General features: G+C 35.2%; 1 pseudogene across 1 annotated transcript; it reads left to right on the top strand.

Annotated features, from left to right (window-relative positions):
- The first annotated feature begins 9,163 nt into the window (after positions 1–9,163).
- LOC111024009 (NADPH-dependent pterin aldehyde reductase-like) lies at positions 9,164–12,204 on the top strand (annotated as a pseudogene). Its single transcript, XR_015787212.1, has 5 exons — positions 9,164–9,437; positions 9,510–9,579; positions 9,664–9,857; positions 10,566–10,738; positions 11,888–12,204. The product of XR_015787212.1 is annotated as an NADPH-dependent pterin aldehyde reductase-like (transcript).
- Positions 12,205–13,705: the final 1,501 nt, after the last annotated feature.

Here is a 13,705-nt window from a genome sequence, read left to right as displayed (position 1 = left end):
GGAAATAATGAAGTCCTAACTTCGACCACAAACAGGAAACCACTATTTGAGGAGGGGGGGGGGGCATTTGCACAAAACAAACGGGTGAAAAAACTCTCAATTTTCGAATTCTATATCAAATCAAAGGTGTCTAAAACAAAAGGGTGTACAAGGCTATATGGGTTAAGGACCATGACCTTTAACAAGGAATTTGTAAAATAACAAATAAACCTAAAAACTAAGAAAAAAAAATTAAAGAAATCGTTTCCTAAAATTGAAAATAATGTTATGAAGTGAGCGGCAAGACTCTTAAATTGATGCCAAAGGGGTGACGCACAGGGGGAGGGGCTGGCGGTATCAAGGGCGGGCGCGCACATGGAGGGATTGGCAGCATGGTGGGTGAACATTGGGCGAATGGGCGGCATGGCGGGCGCGCACGATGGGGACTGGCATTGGGCAATGGGCTGGCGTGCGCGTGAGCGAAGGCGGGTGGGGTACGCAAGAGCACTGTGCGAAGTTAGCATGGCGGGGCACGCGGGCGCTGGCAGTAGGGGCGTGTTGTGAGGTTAGCGCTTGGAGGGAGAAGGCCTGCGCTGGTGTGTGCAGTGTGGGACGTGCGCGCTTGACTTATGCTTGCTCTTAGGGCATGTCCTTGAGATGTGATAATCGTTTAGCCTTTTCTCTACTTTTTTCTTCCTCTGGACCATTTTTGGTTGTTCTTGGACCTTCAAGATAGACAAAATTTATTGATGGGTCCAATGAAATCTTCTTCTATTTGAGAGTCTTTCTTCTAGTTCTTCTTTATTGTAGTAGGTTAGGTCTTGGAGCTTGAAGTTCTTTCTGATCACATCATCTCCTTCTTGATTTGGATTCGTCCTTGAATCAAGTTTTTACCTACATCCAAACAAAGTAAGTTAGTCCAATCATAAGCATCAATAGTAGGACTATTACCTTGATGAAGTGTAGCAACTTCATTTTCATCGTTCTAAAAAATCTCCACTTGGTCATCTTATTTGGTCTCCTCATGTGGCTCGACCTCTTGAGATTCTTGGGATCCTTGATTTGGTGGCTCGGATGAACTCCCTTGTTGCTCTCCTTCTTCATCTTCAATTCTTGTTTCCAAGGATGGTATTCTCCTTGACGTCTCTTCGGGTAGTATCTCCTCCATTTCATATAAAAGCTTAACACAAACACTAGGCGAAGTATCTCGTCTTTCTCGTGTTAGGAGATTATTTACCTTCACGAGGGTCACGACTTTTTCACCTTTCTTGGTTGCCTTCTCTTGAAGTTGAATTGCTTCTTTCTTTTCGGCTTCCAATATTATTTCTTCCAATTTTAATTGACCAATATGAATTTCTTTTAGAGAAAGGGGTATAAGTGTGATTTTATTTCCTTGATGCTAAAATGAATATTTGTTAAGAAAACCACCAAAACTCGCTTTCTTGTCAAATTGCCACGATCTCCCTAGCAAGAAATCACTAACATGCATAGGTACAACATCATAAGTTACCTCATCTTTGTACCTACATGTGGCAAATAGAACTTGAACTTGTTTTTGGACTCTCACATCACCACTAACTTTTTATAGCGTTTTGGTAAAGCATTATTAAAACTTGCATGATCTTAGTCTTAATTGATTGATCAGATTAGTGACTTCATTAATATGAGAGTTAGTAGATGTCTTATCATCTATACGAATGTTGAAATATCTCCTAACAAGATATATCTTATTATTGGCAGAGGGGTTTTCATACCTGTTCGTCAGTGCCTCCATTAGATCTATTGTTAATATCTCATTCGCCATGAGACTCCCCACATTCATCAATAAACATAGTCTAATCATTGCAACTACATTTTCATCCATTTCTACCCAATCTTCATCGACATCCCAGCTAATCCTTCCTTAAAAATTATGCACCTTGTTGTAGGTTAAGTAATCATTAATCTGTATCTTCCAAAACCCAAAGTTCTCTCTATCGAACTTCATAATTCCTTTAAAATTGGACTTCACATTGAATCTCATGACTTTGAATCAAAACTATGATACCAGTTGTTGGAAAAATACAATATATATAAAAATACTCCTGACCCTCAAACACGAACTATCTGACAGGATCCAATAGTCTTTTCCCTTCCCCTTCCATATAAATTGAGCAAGTCATAGTTTAAACTAACAATAAAGAAATACAAATGATGAAAGAGTAGAGAACACCAAAGGTTATATTGGTTTACCCTAACTTACGATACGTCCAGTCTTCTATAATCTGCAGGTTCCACTATATTGGGAACATTACAATGAGCCTCACAAACAATCACTTTCTAGATGCCACAATGATGACCACCTAGCTTCTAAGCACTACAAAAATAATTACTTGGGGTTACAGAATGAGAAACTCACCAGAATCACAAGAATGGATTGTCAAATGATGCTCAACAAGCCAAGATCTTGTTTTGTTCTCCCTCTCTGCCAAAATTGTCGCCGGCCTCTATTTTATTTTGCCACACACACCAATCCTAGAAAATGAAACTGTTGCTTTAAATATGTCAAGATAGCATCGCCACGCTGTCCCTTAGTATTGTGGCACTACGAACTTTTGTTCACCTTCCACTCGCCTTTTGCGGTTTGTGACAGTGCTGCAGCGGTATAATGCGATGCCATGGTGCAGCCCTATCGGCCAACGCGCCATGTAGCCCCATTTCATTATCAGTTTTGGCTCCACATCCTACCAATGGAATGGGTAGGGTGGGTTTTGTGTTTTGAGATCATTTTGGCATCTTGGGCACCACTTATAGGCACTATTTGAAGCATGTCCTTGAGTTCTTGAACATCTTGAAGTTACTTTTTTGTTTACTGTACACGTACTTTTGTTTGGTTGAAGTTAATTTGTTTTAGCTAATTGACACGTACTTTTCAGTAAAAATTTAGTTGAATGAGTTAAGTACACAACTATTTTCACATAGGTTACTATATTTTATTTGTTATTTCAAGTTCTTTTAATTTTTTTCTTGAAAGCTTTGGATACCTCGGAGCTTTCTAGATTAGTTTTAGATTTACGGTTGTATTCATTCAATCTATCTTATGTTGTATTTAACTTTTTTACTAGATCGAGTGTAAAAATCACTTTTTGTTTTAATATAAATCTAAATTTATATGAAAATTTTGAATGCGTACCTATGAAGTTTGATTTAAACTGAAGAAATATTTAGCAACAATGTTATCACGAGAAAAAAAATATACATATGGCAGGTGCCTATGGTAACAAATTCAATTTTGTCGCAAAAGGTATCTATGGCAATGAATTCTAGGATTTCGTCAGCAGAAGTCAATCGCGACAAATTTGGCGATGAAAAAAACGTCGGGAAAGAGTTTTGTGGACAAAATATTTAGTTATGGCGATGATTATCGGTGTCTAAAAAATTTAAATTTCTTGCAGTACCATTTACCAAACAAAGGAAGAATCTGAAGCTTGATAGATGGGAGTTGCAATTTGAATCAAGTCATTTCAAGAATGTAGAGCACCAAATAACAAAGTTTCATAAAAGAAATAAGAGGAGGAGAAAAATAAAGAGAGTGAAAAAGGATGGAATAGAGAATCAAAGATTGTTCTTTGAAAGACCATGAGCTTCTTAATTGAGCGAACTATTTCATTTATTTTCTTCACAATCATTTTCTTTTGCTTTCCATAATCAAGTCATTTTCTTTGCTTTCCACGTGTGGTGCCAATGATCTAACTTGAACATCTTTATAGTTGCTTCTATCTTTCTAGTTTATGATTGGGTGGTTTATGTTGTGTGTGCTAGGTAATTAGGCGCGAGACAATCCCCTTCCATAGTTATATCTAATTATTTAAGCCAAGCCAATTATACAATGCTGAGAGAAATATAGTAATAAATGACACAATAGATTTATATTGATTCACCCCAATGGACTATGAATTATGTTAGTCTTCCGCTCAAATGCAAGTTCCACTAATAAAAGATTGGATATAAGCGCTCTCAAAATATGTATTTAAAGCTATACTTAAGTATAGGAATGAAGGAACTCACAATGAAATCAAGAACTAATTACCTAAAGCACATTGATCTCAATGTGCCCCTCTACTGCCAACACCATCACCATCGAGTCGTTGTCTCAAATGCCACAAGAATATTCTATAAAATCGGCTGCACCATCTAATTTTAAATCCAATTTTAAATCCATGATTGGCCCAAAACAAAGCCAACATAATAAATAAATATATATATATATGTCGTTGTAGTGTTGAGATGCTACGAGATATGTAGATATGTAATATGATTAGAATAACCCGCGCTTCCTTTAAATGGCGTTGTCTCAACGTTGTCTCCTCGAGTCAACGGACTCTTGGAGCAACACTTCATTTCTTCAATCCTCTCTTCCAATTTTTTTTACCTCAATTGTGGGTTGGCTCCACCAATTAGGGTTGAGCATCGGTCGGTCAGGGTCGGTTTTTGGTCAACCCTGACACCGAAACCAACCAAGTCGGCTCCATATTTTGGAAACCGACATCTCCCTTCGCATGGATGGCACCGACCGACCGACTGATCGGTTCGATCGGTCGGTTTGTCGGTTTAACCGACTCTTCTTTTTTATATATATACATACAGTGTAGGAGAGGAGATCAGAGAACTAGGACAGGGGGCGCGGTTGGGTTGGGCGACAAGAAGAACTGAGGGCGGGAGGGGATGGTGGGGGCACAGTTTGCGGCAAATAGGGTGATGGCGAAAACTAAAAAGAAATTGAAACAGGAAAGGCGATGGTGGAGGGCGACGGTGAAGGCGGAGCGGGGGGCGACAAACGACTGAGGACGACGAGCCAGAGAAAGAATAGAGAGTGAGGAGAGCCGGCGGGCGGCGTGAGGGAGATTGGATAAAATAAAAAAGAAATCGAGAGTCAAACCCTAAAATGACTATTAGAAATATTTGTTTTACTTTTAATAAAAAAAATTAGATTCGTCGGTCGGACCGACCTCTTTTCGATCGGTTTCGATCGGTCGGCCCGATTTTTCGAATTCCCATGCTCACCCCTGCCACCAATCCCAAACGTCTTCAAGTTTGAGTATTGTTTGGGGGTTTTCTTACTACTTCACGTTTTCCAATGTTATCAATGTTTGTTGCGTGTTGGAGCATTTGTTTGGAATCATCCTATCCAGTTACGTGTGGGAGCCTCTTTCGGCGGTTTTGTTTGCTTTGCTAAGGAGGACAATTTTGGATATTTCATTTTAATTTAAATGCGACACATTACATCACGATAATGGCAAATTAATAAGTTAAACAACTTGTTGATTTCGATCTTTTGGGATAATCGACTACGGACTCATCCTGATTTGAGGTTGAACGATTTGACGATAAACAAGATCGAACCCTTTTTTTTTTCTCTTTTTTAAATGAATATCTTTCATTTAATTCCAGTTCGAGCGTTTTTTCTTAAATCCTCCTTTCTATTATATTTTCTTCTCTTGAGGGTAATGGTTGGAAAATAAGTTTAATAATAAAAATACTTTTATAAAAAAAAATACATGATATTTTCAAATTAAAAATCAAATCTTTTTCTTTAATATTTTCCATACAATATCTGATGAAGGATTTGATTCCCTGATATTCTTGGATAAATTAAATTCAAATGATTAAAATTGTGTTAACGAGTTTACTCATGATTATTCTAAAATAATGAAAGTCAGAGACATCTATAAATAAAAATAAAAATATTTTTCTTTGTAGGTCACTTTTTAAAATAATACGACACCATAAATTATGAACTAATACTGTAGCTACTAATATGATGTTTCCGGAAATTTGAGGGAATAGGCATTCTGTCGAGTCTTTTAAGTTTTCTAATTGTTATTTCAAAACAGAAGTTTTCTAAGCATTTGAGGATGTGAAATTATGTATTTACCCTTCTTCCACTTTTCCCTCTTATCTCCTTTTTCCCCACTCTATTTCCCTCCCTCTCTTTACAGTATTTTTTTTTCTTCTATCATTTTTCATTAACCCATTCTCTCTCTCTTTCGCCCTCTCTCTTCCGCCGTGAGTTTTTTTCTCTCATCCTCCCTAAAATTTTCTTTGGGTTTCTCGTTCCCTTACTTCTTTACTCTAAAAGAACCCTAAATCTCTCGACCTTCTCTCTTTTTTTCTTTTCTTTTTAACGAGCAGCCTCCATGATTCCAGTGACGCCAGCGACGGGTGAATCAAAATCGACGAAGGAGGTCGTTTGTCGAAGAAGAAAACTCTGGGAAGAAGAAAGTTCAGCCTAACTTTGGGGATGTGGATGGGAAAGGAGATAGAGAGAGAGAAAGTTAAGCGAGAGAGAGCGAGAAAAGTGAGGGAGAGCGAGAAAAGTGAGGGAGAGAGAGAAAGTTGAGCGGAGGGAGAGCGAGAAAAGTGAGGGAGAGAGAGAAATTTGAGCGAGAGAGAGCGAGAGAGAAAAGTGAGGGAGAGAGAGAAAGTTGAGCGGAGAGAGAGAAATTTGAGCGAGAGAGAGCGAGAGAGAGAAAGTTGAGGTAGAGAGAGCGAGAAAAGTGAGGGAGTGAGAGAAAGTTGAGAGAGAGTGAGAGAAGGTTGAGATAAAACGTTATCTAAATTGGAATCTCAATCTCTTCAATTTTAGTAATTTGGTATTGAAATTTAAAATTTAATCTAAATTTGTTTCGTTAAATTTCTCTTCAATCTTTTCTTAAATCTCATTTATTCTATCGTAATTTAAGTTTTATTTCATTTTCAAATTTCAAATTTAATTATTTTCTCCCTATCATTACGTGTGTTTTTTTATTTTCTCTTCCTACGTGATGTGGAAAATCAAATTGAGGGAAATTAATTAAAATTGAAGATTGTGCGATGGTGGGATTTTTTAAATTTAGAAAATTTAATTATTAAACGTAATTTTAAGATGTGATGTTAGTTTTGATTTTGAGTTTGCTTTGAGTTTTATTAATTTAGGAGATTAAAGGAGAGATTTTTTTTATTTAAATTTCAAATTTGAATATGAATACACTAATCTGATTGAGATTCTATTTTTTTAATTCTAATTTTCAAATTTTTAATTAAAAAATCTTTAATCTAATAATAATTTTGAATTTGAATTTTACCCAACATTTTATTTATTTACATTTAATTTTGTTTATGATTTCATTTAAATTAACCAAATTTTATTAATAATTATTTAGATTAATAATTAATTCAAGAATTTATGAAATTTATTCCATAATTATTCGTTCTATAAATAGATTTTTAAGTAATTAAATTAAATTAGAAATTCAATTTTTTCTCTTCCCTCTCCCCCGTTCTTCTCTCGCTCTCCCTCGTCAATAATTTATGAAATTTATTCCATAATTATTTGTTGTATAAATAGATTTTTAAGTAATTAAATTAAATTAGAAATTCAATTCTCTCTCTTCCCTCTCCCCCGTTCTTCTCTCGCTCTCCCTTGTTCTCGTTCTTCCCTCTCTCCCTCATCTCTCGCTCTCCCTCGTTCTTCCCTCACTCCCTCATCTCTCGCTCTCTCCCGTTCTTTCCTCTCCCCCTCCAGGCGTTTTCTGGTGATATTCTTCTTCGACGGTGGGTCTCACGTTTATGCCAGCAACATCTCCTCCCTCGTCATCGTCTTCTATGAGATTTGCTAAATATTTTGAAAAATCTAAACTTCCTTAGCTTTTCTCAACTGGGATTTTGAGAAAAAGATAACAGAAAAAAAATCAAGGAAGTGGGAGGGAAGAAGAAAATTATGGAAAAAGAGGGAGGGAACAAGAAAGTGACAGTGAAAGGGAGTGAATGAAGGGTAAATATGTAATTTCATATTATCAAATGACTAAAAAACTATTATTTTCAAAAGGGCCCCTAAAAAACAAATAAGGTCCTACAGAATGCTTAAATTTCTCCTATGTTTCTCATATACCAAATCTTCAAATCTAAATGTTATCCACACGTTTAAATTAAGAAAGTTAGAGATGCAATTTTGATCATTGAGCTCTGGATTGCAAACCCGTACCTGACACCAAATTTAGATTTGAATGGTGAGAATGGGATACACCAAATCAAATTTTCCTTCGACCTCTTTTGAACATTGGATCAGATCTAATTTTCAAAAGCAGCCTAAGAATTTTTGGTACCATAAATTTCACCATTGATGATGTCAGGATAATGTTTCCTTTTTGTTTTTTCTGTTGCTCTTTCACTTTCTTTCCACGTGGATTCTAAACAAAAAATCTCTTCTTTCCATGTGTTTACTCCTTATCACTTTCCAATCAGACTACAAGACAAATTTTCTTCATTTTTCACGTGGTGTCCCAATATGGACATAGCATCATCTATCACTCAATCAATTTGATTTTCGTAACGTTTAAACAAGTACGTATATATTATTGTACTTATATCCTAATCTTGGAGACGAAACTCCATGAATATTAATATGATATTAGAGTAAAGAAAACGTTCGAACAAACAACTGATCTAAAAATAAGAATCTACCAAGATCGATGAACTAAAATAGCTACGATCTGAGGGGACATGTTAAGGATCTCATATTAAAAAAAGTGAGATCTTAGGTTTATAATAGATATGCTACGAAGGTTTTTTTTTTTATTTTTTTAGAAATTTATGATGTTTTAAAATTAATATACTCGCAACATAAACCCTCCATTAGTTCTTTTTTTAATAAAATTTAATCATCATATAAGATGTTTGAATTATAACACGGTATTTCTAACTGATTTTATTTTGTCAATTATTGGTACTTCTTAATTTATTTACTTTCTTTTTCATTTTAATTTTATAGAATCGACGCTTTATAGCTTACACGCTATCGTATCGCTATAATCAAAATTCGTAGCGTGGACTGAACAACATTGTAATTAATATAGGAATCAAATTTGAGATATCAAGTGGATGGTACCCAAGACCCGAAATGCTTGTCAACGTTCATTGCCTTTTGTTTTATTTTATTTATTTTATATTTTATATAAATTCTATTTACAAATTCTTTGACAACTCAACGTGACAAGACATAAAAATATGGATTTCTTGAAATCTGAGTGGTTCAGCTTCAATACTTAATATTGATAGGAAACACATTAAATGAAGAAAAAAGAAGAAGACAAAAAGATAAAAGATTGGGATTTTTAAAGGTACTTTACAATATCTCACACATACTCCCATTATATAAGGGATACTTTCACGTAACAAAATTTCTTCAAGAAAGCTCAATGGCAATGTGTTCAAATGGTCATATGCAACAACCGCTCGATTGTGAAGGAGAAGTAAACCCTTGCAAAGTAGTTCTAATAACTGGGGTGAGCAAAGGATTAGGGCGAGCTTTGGCATTAGAGTTAGCAAACCATGGCCACACTATTGTTGGTTGCTCTCGTGATAAAACAAAGTTAGATTTACTTCGAGCAGAGCTCCTCGATATTTCTCCACGCAACCATTTGCTCCTCAACTTTGATGTGGTATGTATAAATCATATGTATATATAAATTTAAAGTTTTATCTCTAAGAACATTTAAATGTTGGGTTTACAGAGTTCAAATGATAACGTTAAAGAGATGGCACGAACTGTTATGGATAAATTGGGTGCTCCAGATATCATTGGTACATATGTTATTTTAACATTTTTAGGGTGTATGATAGTTTTCCCTATAACTGAAGCCACAAAAATTACGTTTTTTTTTACAGTAAATAATGCAGCCATAATCAATACAAATGGCAAGATGTGGGAAATTCCTAGGAAAGAGTTTGATGATGTTATCGACGTAAATATAAAGGGGACAGCAAATGTGTTGCGCCACTTCATTCCTCTCTTGATTCCTAAAAATAAAAGCACTATTGTTAATATGACTTCGATATGTGGATGAGCCGGAATTGCCTTGGTATGTATATACTTGTTAACAGTGTAAATAAAAATTTTGTGAATGGTTTTACTTACATTATTTTCCATACTATAAGGTTAAACATAAATACATAAAAAAAATGGTATTCAAGAAGAATAAGTCGTCGTGGTCATCAGATTTTTACCTAATTGTTAATTAATTGTTTCGTTGTCATAAATATATTTTATTATTATGAATGTCATGGATATCTCTAAAAAATATTTACTTATTTAGAATATGAATAAATATTTTTAGATTTGTTAACATATTTATATTCTTTTTCAATTAAGAAAAGATGCTTGATTAGTTTTTTTAGTTTTAAAAATACCGGGGAAGAAATTTCTAGAAATCGGGTAGTGGCGAGAACATGAAGTCTTGTAATATTACTTACCATAAGATTTTGAGTTTGAGTCATGCGTTAATCACCATATCATTCAGCCCAAAAAACGAGAAATAATGACTTTCAATTCAAAAAAAAAAAAAAGTAAAAACGTAAAATTATACACATACCGATATTAAATTTGGGTTATGTGCTATTTCAAAACCTTCAATTTAAAAACTTGATATCCTTACTTTTTAAGGTTCTGATAAATTTTTGGTTTTTAAGACTCGTGGCCAAATTCGTGCTACCTATATTTTTATTTCTAAATTAATTTTTAATTAGTAAATTGTTATATTTATGGCGCTATTTAAATTGTTGTTGTATAGCTTTCGGCATATTGTAGTTCAAAGTGGGCGATTGAAGGTTTAAGCAAATCCGTAGCAAAAGAGGTACCAGATGGAATGACAATCGTGGCCTTGGATCCCGGTATCATATATACACAAATGCTTGTTTCCTGCTTGGGTGACGTAGCTTCTGAATACCAATCTCCCCAGCAATGGTATGATTATAATAAATGTAATTTTCAACTTAAAAAATGGGGTGTTATATCATCTAAATTTTTATAGTCATAAGAAGTTAATTAAATTAAACCAAAAATTTGATTTCACATTTTTTAGTTTGTGTCGGTATCCAAGTGGGTCAAATTTGAACTTGAATTTTTCATATTTTTAGTTCTTTTTTACTTTATTTTTGGAAGGTAACTTGGGCATTTTTTCCTTTAGATGGATTTCAAGTATTTGATTGGCTGGTTTTTGGATGACATTTTTCTTTTGTTTTGTGTTTTAATCTGAAAATTCAATTTATGACAAAGTTTTGTTCATAAAAGAAAAGGTACGGTAAAAAAGAAAAAAGGGTGGTTAGCTAAATTTTTGTTTAAGAAAAGCTTAATGTGTCCCACAAATTTGTATTCAATATCTTTAATTTCGTTTTATGGTAGGCAATAAAATTTGAAAATATTGTACCAAAGTAATAATTACAAAAAAAATATATATATATATCATTTGAATATGTTTCAATTATCCATTGGTTGAAACTTCGAAATATCAAACCATCTCTTTTATAATATTATTTCTTCAAATAAAAATAACACAAAATATGCTTGGATACTGCTTTTTTCTTTTTTCTTTTTTCATTTAAAAGAGAACTTTTAAATTCTTATATAATCATTAGTTTGTAAATATTAAATTTAAATATTAAAAAATCTTACAGTTTATAAGAACTTGACCACCACTGTCAAAAATAGCCTTGAAAAGAAAGTTGAAAGCAAGCATTTAATTTTTGTTAAGTCCAAACCATCAAATAAAATACATCATAGTTTGTAATTGCTTTTCTATTTCTCTTTTAGGTTTTTTTTATACTCTCTTTTAAATTTAAAAAGAGAAAATAATAGTTCGTGTACGTAGCATATATTTTAATGAATCTCTCTGTAGTTTAAAATATTTAGTATTTAAAAATATTAGATTTATTATTCATATAAATTTGAATGTTTCTCACAATTATTACATAACCATGTATTCATCACAAAACAAATAATAGTCGTAGTCATAATAACAATAGCAATACGGTAAAATAAATCAACATTTCATCGTTGAACCAGAATGCACAATAAACGTAATGTTATTATTATTTATTTGGTAAATTGTGTCAGGGCTTCGAAGGCAGCTTCAATGATTCTGAATCTTACCAACAATGATAATGGTGCATCTCTCACCGTTCAAGATCCAGGATCTTTTCCTTTACAATAATTTATTATTTTAATAAAAAAATTAGAGTGATGTATTTGAACAACATGCTAATATTACGTTTCTGTGTGTTTTTTTTTTTTCAAATATATATTTTTATTGAGGCAAGGGGGGCATTATGTAAGTTTGTAATTTAAAAGTATTGTTAAGTTTCTTCAATTGTCTCGTATTTCTCCTGATTTTATTATTATCTTAATAGAAGTATTCCCTCTCTCCCATGCCATTTTGATCCTCTTAGTTGAAGTTCCGAAAATCCTCTTAATTGAAGGAGGTTATGATAGAATATATTTACCTGACTATAGCTCAATTGATTAACGGATATATTTTCGACCAAAAAGTTAGAGATATAAATCTCAATTCTCACATCTTGTTGAATTAAAAAAAAAAAAACTTTTTAAATTTTTTGAAATGCTTAATATCTTTTATGTACGAGATAAATATGAATATTGTTTGGGGATGAAAAATCCTATTGCCACGTGGAGGACGGAGATTCGCCACTAAAGCTAGATTCAAAAGTACACTTTCGGAGCTCCATCTCGGAACCTTCCGAGATGGAAGACTTGCCATTTCCGATTGAGGGTCAACCCGTCATTTTCAGAAAAGTGTCTGAGCTCAATCTATTGGAGCCCGACACGACCGATCTCAAATTCGACCAAGGTAACCGCATGTCACAGCCTTTGTCGGAACCAAAACCTATAAATAGAGGGCCTCATTTTACCGTCAGGTATCGAATTTCTCCTCGAACCTAATATTGAGTCCAAGCTGCTTATTGACTTGAGCGTCGGAGATTTTGCCCTCTTGTGCAGGTCTTCCCTTAGCGTTTCGGGTCGGAGTAAGGACCGGATTCGAGCTAGATTGACGTTGTGCAATTTCTTGCATAAACATTTGGCGCCGTCTATGGGGAAGACAACTTAAATCATCCCAATAACTAAGTGATCCGAGATGGTGCAGCCGGCAAATTCTGATAATACGGCGGAACGGAGAGGGCTTAACAGGAACAATGGCACTTAGCGCGAGGCTGACGCCAAGGTGACCGAGGATCAGGCACGGATAGGACAAGAGGTAGATCCACCTCGGAGGTCCACCTGACATGCGAATACGATTCTGCCTCCTGCTCATCCGAGGCCTGCTAAGACCAACCGATGCCGAGGTGGGGTCTCGAAGAAGACTTCCTGGAGGCCTGCACCAGTTGCCGACCCTGAAGTTCTCGCTACCCTCCAGCGAGAACTAGATGACATGCGCAACCGAGTACGCACCATGGAGGAAACTTATAATGAAATGATGCGGGCGAACCAAACTGGGTCTCATTCCAAGTCCCCAAACGGAGGGACCTGTCGGATGATGGGGATGATCAGGATCCACCCCTCCACTCGGACGACTATGAGCTCATTGCCGACAATGGGAGTTGACTATAGCTTGCGGGACCACGATCTTAGAAAACACCTCGTCGATAAAAAGAGGAATGCCTCGCGGGACCTAGGGATCTCTCCATCCTACTCTCACAAATATTTTAACTCCGACCTCAAGGCCCAGTCGAAGTACAAACCGTTGACACCGAAGGCTGTGATTACGAGGGAAGAGTTCGACCTGATGAAGCACAGGTTTGACGAACAAGTTGAAGCACTAAAGGCGAAGTGCGAAAAGAAAGACATCCATTTGACGATGGCGAGATGAGTGAATCACCATTCACCTCAGACATCCTGGAGACGCCAATCCCTCCAAAG

This window comes from Momordica charantia, assembly GCF_013281855.1.
Source record: "Momordica charantia cultivar OHB3-1 chromosome 9 unlocalized genomic scaffold, Mcharantia_2.0 BLBB01000009.1, whole genome shotgun sequence".
In the NCBI taxonomy this organism is placed as follows: domain Eukaryota; kingdom Viridiplantae; phylum Streptophyta; class Magnoliopsida; order Cucurbitales; family Cucurbitaceae; genus Momordica; species Momordica charantia.
This window is presented reverse-complemented; position numbering and strand designations above follow the sequence as displayed.